Here is a 25,057-nt window from a genome sequence, read left to right as displayed (position 1 = left end):
AGGGAGAAAGCCACAGCAGGAGTGGCTTCAGAAGGACACAGAGCACAGCAGCACAGGGCCAGGGCAACCCACACACCACAACAACACCACACTCATGGCAAGAAAACTGAGTACAAGCACAGATGGACACACACACATACAATGAACAAACATTCTACTGGACACACAGCCTTCCAAGTCATACAGACATACCGCACACTGACACACAGACACATTCTCAGACCACATGCCACCAGCAATGGAGCACAACATATAGGAAAGCCAAAGTGAGGTGCACACAAATGGAAGGCCAAGGAGATAACAACAAAGCATGTGTAGATCGCATGCAAGACAAGGAACATAGAACAACACCCTCAGCCCATCAAAGCACACAATACTGGCACAGTGACTGAAGTTAAACCACAGTCATCTCAGTGCAACAACCCATGGAGACAGCAAGGCAACCCATGTATGGCCACAGGGATGAAAGGAAGGCCCTTAAGTCAAACTATGAACAGCCACACATATGTATACAACTACTTCACATGAGTATGCCAGCAACACAACACACAAGGCTCATTGACACACTCCATTACTGTCAAACACAAGTAGGAATCTACACACATACCCCCTCTCACACCTGCAGCACACAACACCAGTGTCAAACACACAGAGGGGTGTCAATAATGTCAAGTCAAGCACAAAAACAAAAGACAAACACAAAACTCAACACACACACACACAGAACCACAATACTAACAGACATGCCCTGTGCACCCAAACTAAGGAAAGGCAATGGGAGCACAGACAGAACAGGAGTGCACAACCTCATCAGTCAAGAACAATGTACAGACAACATACCACAACACAGACAAGAAGTGCACCATCACAGAACAACACAGCCACATCAAACACACAACAGATGCACAGGCAGAACAATCACATAGCAAACACAGCAGAACATCATGGAATGCACACCAGGCAATGACAAGGCAACATACACCCACAGCACTGCATGCACAACAAGCAGTGTGTGCACACCAAACATACCAGTCCCACACAGATATGAGTGACACAACATGAACCCACACAACACTAATCAGCACAGCACAATGGCAATATCACCCTCAGGAAGTGAAGCAGTACCACAGCAAACACACATACACCTAACACAACACCCACATATGCTCAAGTCTGGGACAGAAAAGTGGAAACAACTTGACCACATGACTGGGCAGCAAAATCTGTTAAACTGCATATGAGCAACTATGAATGCTAAACAGCACAAGAACATTACATATACCCAATTGGGGAAATGTCCTGAGTGGCACATTGATCCTGGGCAAAGATCTGCACCATAAAGCACAGTGTCACAAATGAAGTGATGGGGAGGCACACACACAGGTAAACCAAGGGGACAGCTGACATCAAAGTGAAGTGTTGTGCACGTCAGTAGTGAACATGTCAGGAGTGTACCATATACAAATAGAGGGAGTGCAGACTCACAATGTGTAGGCATCTGAAGCACAGATAGCGGATGGTATGGCACCACACAAAACATGCCATACTGGAGGCAAAAAGCAGCATGTGACAGCAATGCATGAGAAAACACACCAACAATGGCAGTGTGGATCAGCAGGTCTGCACAGTCAACACAAACAGTACCAAGACACATGGATAATCAGCAAAACACAACACTGACTTGCCAGTCACACAGTCTGCATACTCACAATTGAAAAACACAATAATTAGGAGTCACTCAGAACTGCAGGGACACACCAACACACTGCACAGTGCACAACATTCTACGCACACATGTGCATACAACCACATCCACAGGGATGGACAATCCAAAAACCAGGCACTCAATTCCTGGTTGAAACATGTGTGTAGTTGACAAAGCAGGGGCACACACACATCAACACCCCCGACAAAGTCACCCCTTCACACTGCACACTTCTTGATCACCCAAGTGCACACATCATTGAAAGTAACCCATGTGACTAGGATGACTGGCCAACACAAGATGACCATACACCTACACTGCTTGGCACACGTAAGGTAAGAACACACATACATGATGACCCTGGCCAGCCTGCCTGCAATCCTGTGAATAGAATTCTACTCTGTGCTGGCAGTGCCCCCCAACCTGACATGTGTACAATATAGCCAACATGAATAAATAATGAAAATGATAACGGTATTCCATATAAAAATAACATCATTGCACCCACACGTATCAGAGTCAGGAAGAACTGAATTCCCTGTTACCCATGTAAAAAATAGAACAAGACATTGACAATGTTGAAGTGGCACACAGAGCATGTGGCACATTAAACCATATACACACAGAACAAAACTTTATTCAGTAAGGACACTGACAAAACAGACAACAGGAGCAACTGTCTGTATTCACTTATTTCACAGATAGGCACCCAGAGTAGAGAAGAGCAAGGCACAAAATGCAGAGTATGTCCATGGGAAGCTGCACAGGCAAGGGGAAAACAGCAAGGCCAGTGGCCAGGTCAAGGTGCAGAGTATGTACATGAGAAGCTGCACGTCGAGGGGAAAACAGCAAGGCCAGAGGCCAGTCCAAGGTACCGAATATGTCCATGAGAAGCTGCACAGGCTAGAAGAAAACAGCAAGGCCAGTTGCCAGTCCAAGGTGCAGAGTATGTCCATGAGAACCTGTCAATGTAAATGTAGTGTATTTTGTAAAGCGCACAGCTGCCCCAACGGGGCGTCCCGGCGCTGTAAAATGCTGTGGAACCCTTCCTGGCTCTCCCTGTGAGATGCCCCTCCTGGGCACCCCCAAGGTGAAGCCAAGCATTCCAGTGTTGTAGGGGCCGTTGTGGAGATTAAGCAAGCTCTTGCCCAGAGTTGCAGCGTGGGACCCATGATTAGAGTAGGCGCTGAGGTGAGAATTATCGAGTCTGCGGACATTGAGCCCAAGACCCTGCCGCGTCGGGACTTGAACCCTGGTCCTTGGCCTGATCTCTGCTTCAGAGTCTGCCGCTCTAACCAGTGAGCCACACTTCTCCACCTGCACAGGCACTGGGAAAACAGCAAGGCCAGTGGTCAGTCCAAGGTGCAGAGTATGTACATGTGATGATCACACAGTACTACATTTTGATGGTGGCTCCGTTCAACCAGACATACAAATAGCTCAGAGTACACCGAGGGCCATGATGGGGGCAAGGATGAACCCTACAATATGTTGCCACTGACACATCTGGATGGAACAGGAAGGGACAACACAGATACAGACTACAACATGTCATTCCACAATGGCCATGAGCCCATGCCATCCTCTACTGTTGCACATTGGTGCCAGATGTCTAAGCCTCACAAATCTGAGGTCAGGCAATGCAAGCATTGATGAAAGCATACTCAGATTGTGCACACTGCCGTTTCCTCCCATGGGATTTCCCAGACTACCCCAATGCAGACTGTACCTGAAGCACAAGACTCAGAATGCTATGGAAATGCACAGTACTCAAATTACCTTAGTAAGTACAGGTAGGGCAAATGCATGACAACAGCACCCAGCACAGAGGCCACTTACAAGCCATTGCATCACACTACCAACATCACATAGGCCAGGACTGGCACAGGCTATGCACAGATGCAGCCACTCACAGCCAAAGTCACCCTTCCCAGAATACTCACCCCTAGCTTGCTGCTGATGCTCCTTCAAACGTGCATCCAGCTCAGGCTGCGCCACGGCAAAGATGCGGCCCATTAGTGGTGTGATGCAACGTCGTGCCAACCTGCCAGTGCGGGGGAGCAGCCCCAATGTCATCCCCACCACATTCTTTGCCAGCTGCCGTCCCATCTATTTTGGCAGTGGGTGCCCCATCAATTTGAGACACCCAGAGCCCGCACCTTGGTCGCAATGGCGTTCCACACGGCCTTACGCTGGTGCACTTTGAGCTGCAGACATGAGAGAGAAGAGGGGGAAAACATCAGTGACACAGTGTTATGTACCAATATCTCTCAGTACAGTAGCATGATACTAACTCATCCAAAATCCACAGATATGTCTAACAGACAAGAATGCATCTCACATGGAACATATGCATGGGAAAAGCACACTTAAATGCATGCAGGTGTGAGGAAGGACACTGTATCTGCACATCTCACACACATGCAGGATGCCAGCACAGAAAACCACGTGTAGGCTGCCCTCATCTATTGTTCATTTCTAGATTGAGCAAGACATACATCACATATCAACATGTGTTTGGGGGTAGACTCACTGTGTCCAACACTGCGCAGCCCTCAATGTTCTACCCTGTGAATAGCTCACTGTGTCATGGATGTCACACTGAGATCTCACAAAACTAAACCCTTTCTCACAAGGTCTGTTGTGTGGCTCTTTGCTGGAGTGCAATGAGAAAAGACACATGTAAATCTCTGTAAGTTTAGTGGTGTGTCCTTGTCATTTTGGGCGCTGACTGTGCAGGCTAGGTGGGCACACACTGAGATGGACAACAGGGACCCACACAGCCATTCACCCAAGCAATCACTGTCTAGACTCCCGCATCACCAACTTGATGGAGCAGGTACAACAACATGTGTGTAAGGATTTCTTATTTACAATGGTGACATGTGAGGGGGTGAACATTTACATTGAGGTGATTAGTGAAGCAGTGAGTTGACAGTTATGGTAAATTAGAGAATCGAGTAGTCACCACATAGATGTGCTGACCCAATCCAACAGACAGATACCATTCACAATGCAGTGTGGGGAAGGACAGTCCAAAAAGTCAATGCAGTGGTGAAAAAGTTGCCATCACGGCTGCTCTGTGACTGGTACTTAGCAGGTGCTTTGCCAACAGATACTCCTTGGATTTTCTTAGGATGGCCCCTTTGTCGCTTGGCAGAGGGGGCCTCTGCTGTCGGGCCAGTGCGGTCTGAGGAATCACCCCTCTCTGTGGCCACAGGGGAGGATGGTGAACTGTCATCCTGCCGCCCACCAGAGGAAGGTGGATGTGTTGGTTGTCGTGCAGGCCTGTCCCTCAGTACTGCCACTAGCTGGCCCAAGAGGTCTACAATTTGGCCCAAGGGGGTGTCCATGGACCTCATCGGCAGGAGGAGCTCACGGGACAGGAATCATGTTCTGACTGGCCCGTTCATCCCTGGGCCCATTCACTCTGATTATATGGTCCTGGTATTCGGTCCAAGGCTCTGGTTGCCTATGAATGACCCTGCCCCTCCCACCTGCCCTGCTGCCACTGACCTGTTGCCTCACCACTGTATGCACCTGCATACTCTCCCTGCCCTCCTCAGTCAGTGGGGTGGGGTGGTCATCCTCTGGGACAGGGAGGGTGTTGCAGGCAGCATTGGTAGTGGTGGTTGTGGAAGACGCACCAGCCATAACAGCAGGGGTCTGCAGAGACGTTGGTATTTCAGCAGATGTGGTGGGGAGAACGTTGGGGTCCTGGGACCTGTTGCGCCCTGGCACTCCAGATGGGCCCGCTTTGAGCTCCTCGTCCAAAGAATCCCCGGAGACAACATCTGAGAGTCCATGTTCTGGGGGGGGAGAGACTGGCTCCTCAGGTTGCTGGTTTTGTCCTCTGCAGTCAGTTCTTGGTCACCTGTGGGTCAGGTGGCAAATGGTCATTGTAGTGCACCCCGCATGCTTTGTGTTAGCTGTGTATCATTCACTGTTTGTACAGCACACAGTTGACTAATCATCACATTGTTTTCTATGTGCTCTACTGTGCGTCCTGACATGATGCTGTGGTTTGTGCATTACTTGTCCATGGTGTGAGCTGTCAATGCATACCATGCGCCACGTGCATAATTTGTGATTAAAGGGACATGTTGCCATCTAGGGATTAGCGCAACAAAGATTTTTTGTGAGGACTCTTTGTTGATTACCCTGCCCTGGAAGACGTTACATCTGGGCATGAACTGGCCATTGTCTTCTTCTGCATACCTTTGTCTTGTCATGAGCATATCTGGATTTGTACCACCAACCATGCTTTCTTTGATTTCATATGTTCCTTGTTGCTCTGGGTCCATGGCACTTTCACATGTCATTCAGTGCTGTGCATGATTGTGCATAGACTTTCTTCTAAATGTGCATTGGTGTGTCACACTTTGGTTGCTATAAGTTTCATTTGCTTAGCTGCCTGCACACTGTACAAACTTGATAACTGCCTGCTTACCTGTTATTTATTGGTAGTGATAGTATGGCTGCCACATGCATCTGTGCGGGAGAGGGAGTGCTCCATCTTGATGGGCTGGGGGACAGGGGTGCATGGTGGGAGCAGTAGTATAGGCCTCCCACCCACAAACAGTACAACCTTGGTAACTGGCTACCTACCTGTTAGGTGGGGGTGAACCATACAATTGCTGGTAACTACTTCTGCTTTGGTGTGATGTGCTGCATCCTGCTCAGGTGTGGGTACGGGGGCTGGTGGGAGTTGCACTGGAGGCCTCCTACCCCCAAACAACCCTCCTTGGCAAGATGGCTACCTACCTGTTAGTTTGATGAGGGCAAAGTATTTACTGACACATGCTTCTGGGTGGGGTGGGGGGAGTGCTCCATCCTGCTGAGCTGGAGGACTAGGGGGCCTTGTGGGAGTTGTAGTGCTGGCTGCCTGTATACATTCCCCCATGGTAATGTTGCCAGCTACATTTTGGGTGAATGGGATGGAGTGAATGTTGGATCTGTGAGACATGTGCTGGGGGGTGTGTGGTGCAGATTAATGGAATTTGTCCTAGGAGGTGTAGCTTTGTAATTGTACAAGACAGTACATAGCAGTGTGGTGGTAATCATTTGTTTGTACTTACCAGCCTGCACTCCCCTGGCTACTCCTGTGAGACTCTTTGGATGCAATATGGCAAGCTTTTTCCTCTCTGATGCAGTGAATATTTTAGGTGCAATGGGAGGGCCACCTCCAGTCCTCTGAGCCAGCTCACGGTTCTTGCTACTGTTTGACAACCCTTTTCAGGTCATGCCAACTTTTCATGATTTCATTTTTTGAGTGTGGGGTGGTCCCTACTGCATTCACCTTTGCGACTATCCTTGCCCACATTTGTGCTCTTGTGGTTAATGGTGTCTTTTGGACCAGGCTACCAAACAGTTGTGGTTCCACTCTGATTATCTCATCTACCATAACCTTCAACTCACTCTCTGTGAATTTTGGTATTTTCTTTGTTGCCATGGTGTGTGATGTGCAAAGTGGTTATGGGTGCAGGGGTGTGAGTGGTGGGTGTGGTAGTGATGTGTATGGTGTGTGATGTACAGGGGGTTAGAGGTGCAGGTGTGGAAGTGGTGGTGGTACTGTGTGTAGTGTGAGTAGTGATGGTGTGTTGTTCGCCTCTCCTTTGTGCTCTGGTGTTGGGCCCTTCAGTTGTGGAGTACTGCAAAGGATTGCGGTCAAGGAATGGGCTGGTTTTATACTCAGCTATGTGGGTGTGTCCAAATGGGGGATTGCTGTGAGGTGTCTTGTGTGGGTTGTCCTGGGATTTTTATTTTGATATTTGCCATGTGGTTATGTCATTGGGGTGTGTTCTGTGTTTTTGGGTGGCATGGCTAGTTTGCTGTGTACACTTTGTGGCCTTGTTGTGGGTTTTTTCTTTCGGCTGCCATATTTGTCAAGGAGCGTCCGCAGCGGTGGCTATGCTGCAGCTCTTTCGCCGGCTCTCCCATTCATCACTGTTTGGGACCGCTGCGGTTGGAAACAGCGGAACGTACCGCAGGGCCATCGGGGATATCCTAATATTCCGTGTGGTGTCTCCGCTATCCTGGGGGCAGGTTGGTGTGTTTCCGCCGCAAATCCAACCACCGTGGACGGGTTTTGGCCATCTCCGCCTGCTACAGACATTTTTTCTTTGCCTCGTTCCACCGTGGTCGGTGCTTTTTAGCCGTTTTTCCTAATTTAGACACTGGTTTTTCACCGGTACCAGCGGGCGGTTGATTTCCGCCTCCATGGCAGTCGGGGTGGTTTTCCAATTGCCATGCTAATAGACCCCAAAATATGGCAGTCCACGTCGAGGTCCAAGGTGAGTGCCGCAGAGTGTATAGGGGAACAGTGGGAGGTGTTATTCCAGGGCATGATGCAGCGAGAAAAACCAAGCTGAACCCAGCCATATGGCGAAGATGAATGCTACCACTTCATTCTTACCACAAAGCCAAACTCATCCTCATCATCATCCTCTGATGTGTCAGGTGCCTCACATGTGGGAGGTGGTGTTTTGTCTGCATCACTGTGTGGCAGTGACACATCAGAGGCCGGGGGTGGAATGTCTGCCATACTGTGTGGCACTGACACTTCAGGGGGAGAAGATGTGAATGGAGTGGTAGAACCAGTATACATCTGCGCCAGGCATTGTGGTGGCAATGCCATGACAAGGATCTGCAGGGGAAGGAAGATCACAGCTACATCTTGCTGGTGTGCAGCTGTGGCAGCCATTTGTGAGGCTTGCATCCGCTCCATGTTCTCCATGATCATTCGCATATGACGCAACTCCTTGCTGACATCGCTGGGGCCACTCTGACTAGAGAGTTGTTCTTGGCTCAGAGTCATGACTCCAGCGATGACAGCCATGGCTTGTTGTAGAGCAAAGAGCGGACAGTGGGTGTCCGTTAGGGACTGTGAGTGGTCCCTGATGGGACTTAAACACCCATGTATGGCATCTAGTTTGGCTGCAATGAGGTCAAACACCACACGTAGCGGGTCGGACATGTCCTCCTGGCACCCTAACACATGGCGTTGGAAGGTCATGTGTTGATCGGGGGTCCTGGGGGACAGCCGTGGTGATGGGTACTTCCTACTGTGTGGTCTGTGCAGGGGTGGGTCTCATGGATACAGCTGGACTGCCATGTTCCTGGAGGTAGGGTGCCGGAGCTGTCCCTGAGCTGTTGGAGTACGTCGGTGTAGATGTTGGGGAGGTCCTCTTCATCATCAGTGCTGAGCTGTTGGGTCTGCTCTGCAGGAGGTGTTGATTCTACCTCTGCAATGTGAAGGGGAAATGCAGATTAACATTGTGTTCACATGTATGTTCACCCATTGTATATGTTTACTGAAGGATTGCATGGCAATGTACATTGTGACTGTTTATGAGGAGACGCCTATTTGAAGCAGGACACTTGGCCTTTCTACACCATAAGGGATGTGAGGTTGTACTTGTACATTGTCATCTCACTGCTATGCCAAATGTGAATGGCCATTTTCTACACCCAGGCGGCAGCAGTTGTGTCCTCTGTTCTGTTGTGAAAGTGTTGCAGTTTGTACCACATTGTTGTCAATGTTTGGGTGCTCTGCATCTTATGTGTGTGTGCTGCATTGTGGGTGAGCTGCCCCTTTGCCTCTGATTTGGCTGGTCCTTATCCTTTTCGGGCGGTGTGCCTTTCACTTCTGTGCTCATACAGTGCTGAGATGTTGCAGACTTGCGTAAATTGGGTTCTTGGTCGGAGGTGTGACTCTTAGGCATGGTTTGCAGTTTGTCCGCAGATGTGCTATACTCACTTGTGCATGTGTGCCATTGTGCCCATCTCCCCCATGCCCCCAGTCCCTGGTTGTTACTCATTCTACTGCTGTTGGCTCAGGCCATGTTGTGCAGTGAGTGGTACCCCAACTCCTGCCACCGTCTCCCCAATGATGGTCCCAGGCTGGTCCTCCGTGGAGGTTGTGGGGTTCTGGTTATCCTCTGTACTTGCTCCGGCTACCTCCATGGTGCTTTGCAGTTGTATGCATTTTGGTATCGTTTTTTGTTGCCGCTTTTATAGTGAATTTTCTTGCCTGACTTGAGGGACTTGCAGGTGTGGCGCTGTTTATCACTGTATTTTTTATCATAGTTGGAGCCAACACAACATTTTTCACGTTCGGGTTTAGATTTTTATTGCCATTCTGGTGATTTTATTGCAGACATTTGACGCGTTATCAGGAGACTATTGCATGTTACCGCAGTCTTGTGAATAGGACGTTAACACAGAGTTATTTTCCTGTGATACACGGCGATATGAAAGATTGCGTTACCCATATTTGGCGATGATTATTGCACATTCTTTAGAATATCCCCCCTTATTTTTAGGCCAGATTGCATTTAATTTAAGCTGCCGTAATCTTATGTAGTTCAAGTATTTCTCACATTACTCTTGCGACACCAAATTTCTGAGATTACGCTGTGTTGCATTATTGAATAAAGATCTTATGGCAGGTGCACGGGAACAATGTGAAATAACAGAATGTGTGTGACTGCTGTTCATATTAAGTGCACTTTTGTCCTATTCTTTTAATGAGCAATGTGCCCTCCTGTCAAAAATTAACAATAGGAAGCATTTTGCACTACAGAAGAGTAGAAAATGCAGAACTGCCATTTTGAATATTAGTTTGGTAAATTTGCATATTTTCTGGAAAAGAAATGATGGCAATTTCCCTGAAACATCCATAGAAATCCACTGAAGGGACCAGCTTTGCCTTGATTAGGCTGGGACTTTCATTAAGTGCCATCACGTCACTCTATTATCTGCAGGGCATGGAATATTTGTCTGAAACACAACACTTCAGTTCTCCTTACATTCAAGATACACATCAGAGAGGCAGAGACCTCCAATATGCAGTTTTTCCCTCGTCATAAATACTGCAAGCATTGATATAAATATTATTAACTACGATTCATTTCAATAGTACTAATTGTAATGACCTGCTATTGGTGGAATGCTGATTCTAGCCACAAGCAAACAGGGGCGGCTGGTGACATTTGAAAGTGGTGAGGCGCAAACTAATTTGCATATTGCACCGCAGCGATCGAGCGCAGCGAGCGAGCCCGAACCACCTTGCATCCATCCATACATCATTCATGCATCCACCCATCTATCCACCCACCCACCCTGCATCCATACATCATTCATTCATGCATCCACCCATCCATCCATCATGCATCCACCCATCATGCATGCATGCATCCATACATCATTCATACATCCACCCACCCATCCTGCATCCATACATCAGAAATGTCCATGTACTCGACAAATCTCGCTCCGGTGCCTACTCGATTCATGGGTTCACACTCTGCGACTCTGGGCAATTGCTTGCTTAATCTCCACAACGGCCCCTCGCGGCGGAATGCCTGGCTTTCACCTTGCGGATACCCTGCCGGGGTTATCTCACAGGGGAATACCAGGACGGGTTCCCTAAGCAAGCGCTTAGAAACCAGTGGTGATTTGCCCTGTATAAATTCCTGTACATTTACATTTACATTTACATTCATGCACCCACCCATCCACCCATCCATCCATCATGCATCCACCCATCATGCATGCATCCATGCATCCACCCATCCATCCACCCACCCACCCTGCATACATCATTCATTCATGCATCCACCCATCCATCCATCATGCATCCACCCATCATGCATTCATGCATCCATACATCATTACTGTATCCACCCATCCATCCACCCAACCATCCTGCATTCATACATCATTCATTCATGCACCCACCCATCCATCCCATCCATCCATCATGCATCCACCCATCATGCATCCATCAATCCATACATCATTCATGCATCCACCCATCCATCCACCCACCCATCCTGCATCCATACATCATTCATTCATGCACCCGCCCATCCATCTATCCACCCATCCATCCATCCATCATGCATCCACCCATCATGCAAGCATCCATCCATACATCATTCATGCATCCATCCATCCATCCACCCATCCATCCATCATTCATGCACCCACCCATCCACCCTTCCATCCATCATTCATCCACCCATCATGCATGCATCCATGCATCCATCCATCCATACATCCATACATCATTCATGCGCCACCCATCCATCCACCCACCCACCCTGCATCCATACATCATTCATTCATGCATCCACCCATCCATCCATCATGCATCCACCCATCATGCATGCATCGATCCATACATCATTCATGCATCCACCCATCCATCCACCCAACCATCCTGCATCCATACATCATTCATTCAGGCACCCACCCACCCACCCATCCATCATGCATCCACCCATCATGCATGCATCCATCCATACATCATTCATGCATCCACCCATCCATCCACCCACCCATCCTGCATCCATATATTATTCATTCATGCACCCACCCATCCATCCATCCACCCACCCATCCATCCACCATGCATCCACCCATCATGCATGCATCCATGCATCCATCCATACATCATTCATGCATCCATCCATCCATCCATCCATCCATCCATCCATCCACCCATCCATCCATCATGCATCCACCCATCATGCATGCAGCCACCCATCCATCCACCCATCCTGCATCCATACATCATTCATTCATGCATCCACCCATCCACCCACCCATCCATCCTGCATCCATCATTCATGCATCCATTCACCCATCATGCATGCATCCATCCATGCACCCATCCACCCACCCATCCACCGAACAATCATTAATGCACCCACCCTGCATCCATCCATCATTCATGTATTTTTATGACCATATAAAAATAAATTATGGACTCTAACAAGCCTTTAGGATTGATGTTGAAGGATGTGCCAGTTTACATATTACATCACCCCTACCTTTTTATGCTGGAAACCTTCTACCGCCCATGTATTTGCCATCCTGTAAGCCCTAGGTATGTACTATACAAATTCACATACAAACATACACCAACATGCATGCAATAATAAATGCTATTCCGCCTCTACCGTTTGTTAACATTTTGAAATTTTATAACCTTAGTTCAAAGAGTACATTATATTTGTGGTGACAGTTGTTAACTCATTTTCTGGAAAATGTTTATAAAATGAAATCTGTTGAAGGCTGTTGTTGCAACTATCAAAAAAGAAATTCTGAGAATTTTTACATTTCCAAAACCCCATGCCGTGAAATAAACGGGTGACCTGGAATAGACGCACACATTTCTGCAGCAGAAACTTTAACACACTGAACTATCTCAAGTCATTTGTGCAAGCTAGTTTACTGGAACACCGAAAAACACACACTCTTACCTTGCTGCCGGTCCCGCACATGTCACAGGCTCACAGCGCCCCGTGGCCAATCCTGGCGCCAGGGGCACAGGTACCCTCTCGCCCGCAGCACGCCCATTAGGGCTCCTGATGGGCATGCACAACGCCGCCAAAACACAAGTGCGCATGCGTGGGCACGGGTAAAATTTCACCCTCCGTCCCCATGCATGAGTACTTGTGTTGCCGTCTGTACAATCATGTCAATGAATCAACATGACGCCCGCCCGGCGGTCTGACGTCATGTTGATTCATTGACATGATTGTCATGAGGGAGCTATGGGCGGCGTCGGTCAGGGGGGCTACGCCCCCACGCCCCAATGGAAGAACCGCGCCTGCAAGCAAATGAGTCTGTGACTTTAATGTCACACACATACATTACCACAATGGACTTGAAAAGATACAGGGCTCGAGTGGTTACTAAGCCATAACCTTCACCCACAGGGGCACACAGAGGTGACTCACGAGAAAATAATTACTGGGCTTCTACTGGTGCTGATAGGGTTGATACCCTCCTCTCCATCTTATAGGCACAGTGGTGTTGTTGGCCTCATAGGTGCTGCAGGAGATGAACTCCTCTAGCCCACACCTGCACACAGAGAGCAGGTGAAGCCCTGCTATCCGTTACTTCTGATGGGGGCGCAGCCAGCACTGTAACTGCAGGATAACTTTTGGAGGCACTTGATCTTCCACCTTTAACGTCTTGATGAATTGTGTAGGGGGGGTGAGATTGAGAGAAAGAGTGAGAGAAATATATTATTATTAAAGTTAGTTCATACCAACTGACTGACATCTCAAGGGTCAAGGGCGAGCTTCCCAAGGTGCCAAATGGAAAAGTGAGCTTTTTTTTATGCACACCAGTAATCACTTTACGGGGGGAAAGGCCTGAAAGTTGGGGGCTCTGATCAATGGCCCATTTATCCCATGCCTTTTCAAAACCTCAGTATGGAAGTGAAGTTTCACCCAAGGTGGGCATTTCACTCTGACCTTCTTTGCAATATTATATTAAAAATGCTTTTATCTATCTATTACATCAAATCTGTTCTAGGGCACCTACGTTTTCTACATCCATGTACAACTAGGGGGGACAGTACTTATTTTTACTTTGAATTTTGGGAGTAGTAGTTTTATTAATCACTGCGTAAAATGGTAAATACAAGCCTCTGGATGCAATAACAATCCTGGACTGAACGAGCTACCCATGTCTGGACACAGGAACTTGAGAGGGTTAATCATTTATGGTACAGAAATTTACAGTCCAACACTTTTATTAGTAATAAAAGACTGTCTAGCCTAAAACTTTGTTTCTCTGCGTTTCTTGTCTCTCTGCTGTTGGCTGGGGGTGTCGAAATAAAAACCTCTTTAGGGGTTCACTGATACACCTGGTCCTTTAAAACAACAAAGAAGAGATTGGCACAGAAGCTGCAATATCAAGAAAACTTATTTATTAACCTCACATGAGGGAGACTGCATCATACAGTACCCTCAGGCCACTGTAGGAGACAGTCTAAGGAGTACAGAGAACAGGGCCTTTTATGTCCAGTTTATTGCTGAATTAGCATGAAGACTCAAAAGGAGGCAGTAAAAGTGTGCACGTAATTACATAAATGGATACATAAGAATTGCTTAGTCAAAAGAGTGGGAGGAGGGACTAAACTGCTTATCTCAGTAAGAATAGCCTGGCAGTTCTATACTAGGAGCAGATGCATGCTGGCCGGTTCAGGTCTTTCTGAGCATGTTTAAGGCTCTGGAAGAGGGAGAAAGCACATGGCGAGCACATGCCTAACTAAAATGGCTGCCAAGAACAAAATGGCTTTCAGCCATGCTAACAGCGATTCCTGCAATCTTTAACAGAGGCACAGCCAGCATGGGGAGTGCTTAACAAAAGAAGGCTAGGAATGAGGTCTTCTCTATAGCTGGTCCCACGTGGCAGAGCTTGAGGGTACCTGATCAGTGCAGCACCCAAATAGACGGGAAAACTTAGCTGGATGCAGTACCTTAGACTCGAACCAGAGGGCGCACAGGGTATCCAATACTGCCCTCTCCTTCTAAGGACACCAGGGAACCAGGTTACAGGGAGGCAAGGAATCAAGGAGCGAGGGAGAGAAGAAGACAGCAAGGCAGGGTTGCAACTGACAGTCTATGCAAGATTGGAAGTAATATTATCGTTTTTAAATTCTGAAATATTTTAGGCTAACTGCACAAGGTCAGTTGTATTTCACATTGGTAATGTGATTTATAAAACCTGGCCGTTTCCAGTGGGAACAGTAATGACAAGGGTCGTTTTTCTACATTCTAACCAAGGCCTATTGTTTTTATGGTTCATCATTTCAGGAGCCTTTAGAACGTTACAGCTCGTGAATCGTTTAATGGTGAATATCAGCAGGGGCAACATTATCATAATAAACGTGCATGCAGGCCCACCTGCTTGCATGAGCTCAGACATGAGCCTTCTCATGACTCCTGCATGACTGTCAAAAAGATCACTAAAAAACACAGGTTTAAAAACATGCTTGACAGCCTGCACGATTAATTAAATAACCACTTTAGAGCATAATGTAAAACAGATTGCATAACAGCTTGCGACAAAACCTAATTGAAAGATTACATTCCAATTTGAATGACACACTGCTTAAACGCTGTATGATAACCATGCAAAAACCTGCACGGTAAGTTGTGTAACTCCATATGCATAACAAAGGGGCATATTATCAAGAACGGCAATAAAATTATCGCCGCTATTATCGGCAGAAAACTGCAGATAAAGCGTTGATAATGGGCTTGATAATATGCTCTATGGAATTCCAATCGAAGCCTATGTTAGATGTGAAGACATCTAACATGGGCTTCGAATGGAATTCAATAGAACATATTATGCAGCCCATTATCGACGCTTTATCAGAGGTTTTCTGCCGGTAATAGCTGCAATTATTTTATCGCCGGTCTTGATAATATGCCCCAAAGTCTCTTACATTGGATGTATCCCACAGACAGTGTGCTAACTACCCTCAAAGTACTTCAACCCCACATCAGTGGCAATAAGCTCTATATGACTGTCACTACAATACAATACATTGGCGGTGAGAATCTGGGCTCCCTGTATTTGGTGGTTGGTTAGGCTATGAAACTTCAAAATGTTGTTTTACAGTGAGGTGTGGAGAACCACCGGAAAAACCCGCTGTCAAGACTGCATTTGGTATACCAATACCGGGTTTGGACATGCTTGCTACCACGGACATATTTGACTTCTGACTTGTATGTTTATCCCAGCAGCAGCTTTCCATTTTCACGGAGAGCATGTGTGATTCAGTGGGAACCAAGTGGAGGACCGGCGAGGGAGTCTACAACGACAAAAACGAATAATACATGCAGAAATATGGGAAGGAAGCTACGAAGATGACCGACAGGATGCAAGCAGACAGCTAGGACTTGACGGAATGAATGGAACATTAACGCATGGCTCTGGTATGCATTTGAAACAGAATCTTTGTGCCAGCAAGTAGGACCGCTTTTAAATATTTAAGACACTTCGAAAGCATGAGGCTGCACAAAAGGAACAGAAAACGTCGCTATCTTAAATTTAGAAGTGCATTTGAAATGCAAATGAAAATGCCAGTTCAGGGAAGCTGAATTGAAGATATAAGCAAAATTAAATCTATTTGCACACAGATTAATTCCACAAAAGGAATAATTCTTCGGGGCTAAACCAATTAAATTAAATATTTGTTTTAAAAAGCAATGCCATTCTTCTGGACAAAAAGAAAGTGGGGCAACAGAACAGAAACATAAAACACAGCAGGGTGGCCAAGTAGAGATGAATGAATGAATGAATGAAAGGGCATTTATAACGCTCTCTGATACTCCAAGGAGTACACACACAGAAGGGCTAATCTGTTTAATCATGGTTAAACATTAAGGGGGTCATTAGGATGACGGGCGGAAAACCACCCCGACCGCCATGGAGGCAGAAACCAACCGCCCGCGTGCACCGCGGAAACACTGGCGGCCACATTAGGATCAACCGCCACTAAAGACCGACCGCGGTGGTAGCGGGCCAAGCAAAGCCGTCCAAAAATGGGCGGTGAGGGCCAAAAATCAACAGACTCAGTCGGAAAAGCTGCGGAAAAGCTACAACCCGCCGCAAGGACAGCGGACACACTGCACGGGAAATTATGATAACCCCGAGGGTGTCGCGGTCGGAACCGCTGTTACCGACCGCCGCGGTCGCACACAGGAGTGAAAGGGAAAAATAGCCGAAGAGCTGCAGCATGAACACCGCAGCGGACGGGACATGAAAAACATGGCGGATGATGCCAAAACACCGCAGTGATGCCAAACAATGCACAATGCACAAATAAAATCAGCCATGACCCCCAAATACATAACACATTTTACAAATAAAACAAATAAAGCTAAAATTCAAATTAACACCCTGGACAACTCCCACAACACACCTGACACCCAAAATCCACTTTGACACACCCACACAGCCAAGTATAAAGCCACCCCCTACACAAACCACAATCCTTTGCAACACTCCAGATTAGAAGGCCATACCCCACATCTAACAGGAGAGGCAAAAGAGCACAGCACACACACACATCCACCACCACCATCACCACCACCTTTACACCAGCACAAATAATCCCACAGCACACAACACACCTCACACCTCAACACCATACCCCTGCACCCACACCCCTGCACCCACAAACCCCCTCAACCACACACACCATGACAACACAAAAAATGCCCAAATTCACCGAGAGTGAGTTGACAGTCATGGTCAATGAGATTGTAAGAGTAAATCCTCAACTGTTTGGTAGCCTGGTCCAACAGACACCAGTAGCCACGAGGACACAAATGTGGGAAAGGATAGTCCAAAGGGTGAATGCAGCAGGGACCACCCCAAGATCCAAGAAGGAGATCATGAAGCGGTGGCATGATCTCAAGAGGGTTGTCAAGGAGCGGAGGAGTAAGAACTGGACGCTGGCAAACGTGACTGGCGGTGGCCCTCCCATCCCACAGAAAACATTCACACCATGGGAGGAGAAGGTGCTTGCATACTGCTACCTAAGAGTCTCACAGGAGTAGCCAGGGGAACGGAGGCTGGTAAGTACAAACAAATGCCAAACAACACACTGAGAACTACTTCCTTGCTATACCTAAACACCATTATACTGTCCACTCTCACACAACAGGTAGCTAGCCATCTTGCTTAGGAGGCCTGAATGGAGAAGGGAGGCCTGCACTACCACTCCCACCATGCCCCCTGTTCCACAGCTGAGCTGGATACAGGCCTCCCCACCCACAAGCATGTGTCAGCCATTGCACTGTTCCCTTCACCTAAGAGGTAGGTAGCAATCTTTCTTGTGATGTCTGTCTGTTGGAGGGAGGCCTGCCCTACCACTCCCAGCATGCCCCCTGTCCCATAGCTAAGCAGGATACAGGCCTCCCCACCCAGGAGCATGTGTCAGCCATTGCACAGTCCAACAAACAGACTTACAGGTCGGTATCCATCTTGTATTGGAGCACAGTTTGGGGGTGGGAGGCCCTGAATCACCACTCCCAGCATGCCCCCTGTCCCACACTCCAGCAGCATGGAGGCCTCCCCACCCAGGAGAATGTGTCAACCATTGCACAGTTCAACAAACAGACTTACAAGTCGGTATCCATCTTGTATTGAGCACAGTTTGGGGGTGGGAGGCCCTGAATCACCAATCCCAGCATGCCCCCTGTCCCACACTACACCAGCATGGAGGCCTCCCCACCCAGGAGCATGTGTCAGCCATTGCACAGTACAACGAACAGACTTACAGGTCGGTATCCATCTTGTATTGGAGCACAGTTTGGGGGTGGGAGGCCCTGAATCACCACTCCCAGCATGCCCCCTGCCCCACACTCCAGCAGCATGGAGTCCTCCCCACCCTGGAGCATGTGTCAGCCATTGCACTGTTCCCTTCACCTAACAGGTAGGTAGCTATCTTTCTTGTGATGTCTTTCTGTTGGAGGGAGGCCTGCACTACCACTCCCACCATGCCCCCTGTCCCACAGCAGAGCTGGATACAGGCCTACCCACCCAGAAGCATGTGTCAGCCATTGCACTGTTCACCCTCATTTACCCGGTAGGTAGCTATCTTAACTCTTCCTGATGTGTGTGTGGGAGACCTGCATCCCGAAACGCAGCGCCAATTGCATGTAATGCATTGACATCCAACATGTATGAGTAAGTGATGTTCCTGTGCACCATGAAATTATACACAGTGTTGCCATGAATTGTACTACTGGTTATTTCATATTTGTATAGTGTACAGACAGTAGTTTATACGCAGCTGACACAACAATTACACAGTGCCCAATACTGACCATTCCCCATCTACTCCACAGGTGATGAAAAACTCACTGCTGAGGACCACACCAACGACCAGCAGAGCCAGTTTTAACCCCCGGCACATGTACTCTCAGATGTGGACTCCCAGGACAGTTTGGACGATGAGCTCCAGCCCGGCCTATCTGGTGCGGAACAGACCCAGAGGTCACAGGCCTCCATCCTCCCCACCACCACGTCTGCTGCAACAACAGTGCAGCAGACCCCTGCTGTCATGGCTTCTGCCTCCACCGCAGCCACCACCATCACCATCACCACCGCCACCGCCACTACCACTAGTACCACCAGTACCACCTGTAGCACCCTCCCTGTCCCAGGGGATGACCAGCCCACAGCAACTACTGTGGAGGGCAGGGAGAGAGTGTGTGTACCGACAGTGGCGAGGCAAGAGGTCCATGGCAGAAGAGCAGGTGGGAGGGCCAGGGCCACCACCAGACCTCGGGAGGAGTGGACACAATTCCTAGGCCACTTCACCAGAGATAGTGGAGGCATACCAAGAGGTCCAGGGACAAAGTGGCCGGTCAGATGAACTGTTAAGGGAGCTCATCCTGCTTATGAGATCCATCGACAACCGCCTTTGACAGATGGTGGACCTCATGGGCCAGCCAGTGGCGTTGCAGAGGGACAGGCCTGTGTCCCAACCACCACCTCCGTCCCCTCCTGTTGTACCGCAAGATGACAGTGCACCATCTTCCCCTGCGCCAACAGAGAGGGACCATTCAGTAGGCCCCCCACTGCCAAAAAGACCTAGGGGGCGTCCAAAGAAGAGCCTGGAAGTCTCCGGAGGCAAAGCACCTGCCACACGCCAGTCACGGAGCCAGCCGTGATGACAACCCTCTTTCCTACTGCATTGACTGTTTGGACTGTCTTTACCCACATTTCCTTGGCAATGTCACCTGTCTGTTGGTCTGGGTCACCACATCCATGTGGACTCTACTCTTGCATCTCAGTGAACAGGACTGTCAACTCATTACTCATTCCCCACTGTCATGTAAATATTCCCGCACAAATCACATGTCCACTGTCAAAATAAAAAAACCTGATGCACCAGATTTTGTGCTGTATCGTTTTTAGTGCAATATTTACAATGTAGACAATGTCCATGATGTGTCCAAATGATGTACAGTATTTAGTGTAGGATTCGTCTGTAGAACCTAGGGAGACACAACAGAACAACAGTCACTGGTCTCATTGTGCCATCACAGGCAGAACACTACACAAAACATACACAAGACACTACAGGTATACTAGACAATGGGCTGCAGGTGTGAACAAATAGGGTCCAGCATACATTCACATATGGAACGTCAATGTCACTTTTACCACCCACAGGTGACTGAACGTGTGCCTGTCTGTTACATCCGCGCATAGCCCTTCACAACAACAGCAACCACACCACACAATGTACACGTTGTACCTCGTCACCCACCTTCAAGTGAAGTAGCATTCGATGAGCTGCTGGCGCAGGTCTACTCCTTCATCCTCTCCACTGTCCTCATCACTAGACTCAGGTCCTTGAGCAGGTGGTGGCCTTGGTTACTCACCATCGTCCAGGAGCAGGGGGATCCCCTTGTGGATGGCCAGGTTATGCAGCGTACAGCCTGCCAAAACTATCTTGCATACCTTCCCAGGCGAGTATGCCACTGCACCTCCTGTCCTGTCAAGGCAGCGGAATCTAGACTTCAGCAGGCCAAAAGTTTGTTCGATTACCCGTCGGGTCCTGCCATGGGAGTCATTGTAGCGGATGTCAGCTGGGGTTCTGGGATTCCTGAGGGGGCTCAACAGCCATGGCCTACTGGGATATGCTGAGTCACCTGTGAATGACAAACACCCATTGCAATGTTGCCTAGCCAGAGTGCAGCAGGTAACACACAGCACGCCATATCAGTAGGCATACTCACCCACAATCCAAGCACGCTCGGGATGCAGATTCTCCATCATCCGTGGCACCATGCTGTTCCTCATGATGTACGAATCATGCGCCGAGCCAGGATACTTCGCACACACATGAGAAATGGTCATATCCGCAAGGCACACCACCTGCACATTGATGGAATGATAATGTTTGCGGTTCCTATATATGTGCTACATCGCCTGTGGTGCCACCAGATGTACATGGGTGCAATCGATGGCACCAACAACATGTAGAATGCGCCCAAGGGGATTAATGTCACCCTTCACGGCAGCCAATTCTCCTCCCCTAGGGAAATGGATGTAGTGATTCCGATACAGCATCATGGCAGGAAGAACATCCCTCAGCACCATGCTGAACATGGGCTGTGACATCCCTCCAGCGCTAGCCACGGTCTCCTGGAAGGAATCTGTAGCAAAAAAGTGGAGTGCTGCCATCACCTTGTATGTGGGTGTGAATGCCGTTGGATAGTGATGGCGAGGCTGCAGGTGGGGCTCCAATAGATCACACAGGATCCTGATTAATGCAATATTCTCCTTGTCCTCCAGCACTGTCAGGTGACGTAGGAGATTAGTTGAGAAGTAAAAAAGAAAATGTCAGTGACAACCATCATGAGATGGCCACAGCACAAACCATCAATGATGTAATGCAAAAACATCGACTGCCTGAGAGATGCATGGCACACCAGGTCACATGGCTGGCCTTTTGATACACACAGAGGGCAAACCTCTCCATTGTCAATACACAAGTGCCACAAACACATCAGAGAACGTGAAAGCGCACATACTGGAGATCACAATTCACATGTGCAGGCAAGGTACAGCAACATCGGCCAATGTTTTGAAAATTACCATGTCTGCATCACACCCATCTGCTGTACCTGTCACACTTCAATGCATCATCTTAACTCTGTACACATCCATCAACACAATGATCACAGTATCAGGAAAACGTTCACTTGTGTGCATGACCTGTTGTGAATGCACCAGTCTGATATGATACAATGCAGTGACACAAGCCTTGTCAAGGTCATCACTGACCCACAACAAATGGATTTGTACTACATCATGAACACCACCTCAAGAGTGCCAAGCATCATCAGCCATGACATGCATAAGTAACATGGCAGGGACCACAGACCAAAGTGTGTCACACTGAACATGCATCCACCTGTGGATGACATGGAAGTATGGCATTGTGTGTACAATGATGTGCCCTTCACCATGTGGCTGCTGTGTATGATACAGTGTTGAGGATTGACATAGCCATTCATGGTCATGAAAATCGCGGAACCTACCGCCTGTCCCCGGCGGAGTGACACCAGGACCACCCTCTCACAAGTGCGGATGCCATTGGCATATAGACATGTGTACATGGAGGTGGGCATGCTCCGCCGCATGATTTGCGGTACCTACCGCCTCTCCCGGGCGGAGTGACACCAGCACCACCCCCTTCACAAGTGCAGAAGACATTGGCATATGGACATGTGTACATGGCGGTGGGCATGCTCCACCAGCGCGTAGGCGGTCATTGGATGATTTTGAATGATGCATCATCGCGGTAGCGCACCCCGGGCACCCGCGGAGCATCACCGCCATGGAGCATTGCCCACAGCCAATGGGAGCGATGATCACGGTGGCATGATGCACATTTGAGAAACGTGGAACGTGTGCTCCACCAGCGCGTAGGCGGTCATTAGATGATTTTGAATGATGCACCATTGCGGTAGCGCACCCGGGGTGCATCACTGCCATGGAGCATTGGACACAGCCAATGGGAGCGATGATCACGGTGGCATGATGCGCACTTTAAAAACGCGGAAGGTATGCTCCGCCAGTGCGTAGGCGGTCATTGGATGATTTTGAATGATGCACCATCGCGGTAGCGCACCCCGGGCATCTGTGGTGCATCACCGCCCTAGAGCATTGCCCACAGCCAATGGGAGCGATGATCACAGTGGCATGATGCACATTTGAAAAACGCAGAAGGTGTGCTCCGCCAGAGTGTAGGCAGTCATTGGATGATTTTGAAAGAGGCAGAACTTGACAACCAATTGGTGCTGCTTTGCACCGTACAGACGCCAAGGGGGCTATAAGTGTGTAGGAGTGAGTCTCACATTTCCACTGCTCACAGAACCTGTTGCCTGGGACCCTATCCTGCTGCTGCCTCCTGAGCCTGCTGCCTGGGACCCTCTCCTGCAGCTGCCTCCTGAGCCTGCTGACTGGGACCCCTCACCACTCACTTCAGCCACAGGTGTTCCATGTCCACAGGGATTGCAAGGACAGAGAAGATCCGTGCCAGTCCATTCACCAGCGAGGAGCTAGCGGTCCTTTTGGATGAGGTGCTGGCACATTACCCAAGGCTGTTTGGTGGTCCCAATGTCGTGGTAAGTCACCATGAAGGTAGCTGTCGGGCCCGGGGGGTGTCAGACGTGTAGTTTTGCTGCTGCAGTATATGCCTGAGGGTGAAGCTGTCTCCAGGGCGAGGGAGTGTGTGTGTCACACAGTCACTCTTTGCCATGCCTGCTCCTGTATGTGTGAGTGGGGAGTGTCACATTGTCAGCTATACAGAGCCACGGAATGTTTGCCATGTAGGTGCCAGAACAATAATTTCTTGTGTGAGTATTTCTGTGTGCCCCTGTTGTCTGACTCAGTGTGACCCAGACAGTCGGACCAGTGGATGCCCACACATTAGAAAAACACCACCATGTTTACATGTTCCTTGCACCAGTTCCTTCCCACTGAATACTACATATGCCACATCTGTGCCCTGTGTAATTGCAGACTTACACACTTCTGTCGATGCATATCATGTTAATGCATCTTGCATTTGTGAGATTATCCTGGACCCTCTACGCCCCAATGTGTGCATGCAATCACATCTATGTGGGCCATGCTAAGTGCCCTTTGGAGGGTTCCCCCAGTTTGGGAGGGAGGGAGGTTACAATAGTTCCTGAGTCTGGGTCTTGGTACTGTAATGATTGATGTTGGTACCTGACATTGTGGAACTGGTGATTAACACTTCTTTTCTCTCATACATGCAGCTCAAGGTAAACCAGCGTAAGGCCGTGTGAAGGGCCATTGCGGCAAAGGTGCGAGCCCTGGGGGTATCCAACTGCTGAGGCACCCACTGCCACAAGAGGTGGGACGACATCAGTCGGCTTGCAAAAATCGTGGCTGAGATGACATTGGGAATGCTACTACGCACAGGGCGTTTGGCACGGCGCAGCATGACTCCAGTGATGGCACGCATCTTGGCAGTGACTCATCCAGACCTGGATGCACGTTTAAAGGAGCATGGCAAGCAAGGCAGGGCTGGTGAGTATCTGGGGAGCGTGACTTAGGCTTGGAGTGGATGCATGTGTACAGGGCCTGTGGCAGCGTTGAGCTATGCGATGTGCGTGTGTTGCTGTGCTGTGCTGTGTCATGTGAGTGGCTGCTGTGATGTGTGCTTGTATCAGGTACTGTGCCACCCTGGCTTTACTGAGCAGATCCTCCCTGCTGTACTTTCCCATTGCTAGATGTGTTGGGATCCACATGGTCATTCAGCGTTGGGATGGTGTGGGTGATCTGTTATGGGGTGACCAGCAGTGTCCACTTGCTGAGTGTGAATTTATGTATGCCGACTTTGCCTGCACCATGATCGTTAGTGCCCCAACATCTGCAAATCATGTGCCCCAGATTACCACATGGTGCTTGCTATGGCCTATGTGGCATTGGGGACTGTGATGTCCTAATAGGTGTGTGTGTTGTCCCCTCCTGTTCCCT

This window comes from Lissotriton vulgaris, chromosome 1_1, assembly GCF_964263255.1.
Source record: "Lissotriton vulgaris chromosome 1_1, aLisVul1.2, whole genome shotgun sequence".
NCBI classification, from domain to species: domain Eukaryota; kingdom Metazoa; phylum Chordata; class Amphibia; order Caudata; family Salamandridae; genus Lissotriton; species Lissotriton vulgaris.
The sequence above is the reverse complement of the archived record's forward strand: the minus strand, read 5'-3'. Positions refer to the sequence as shown.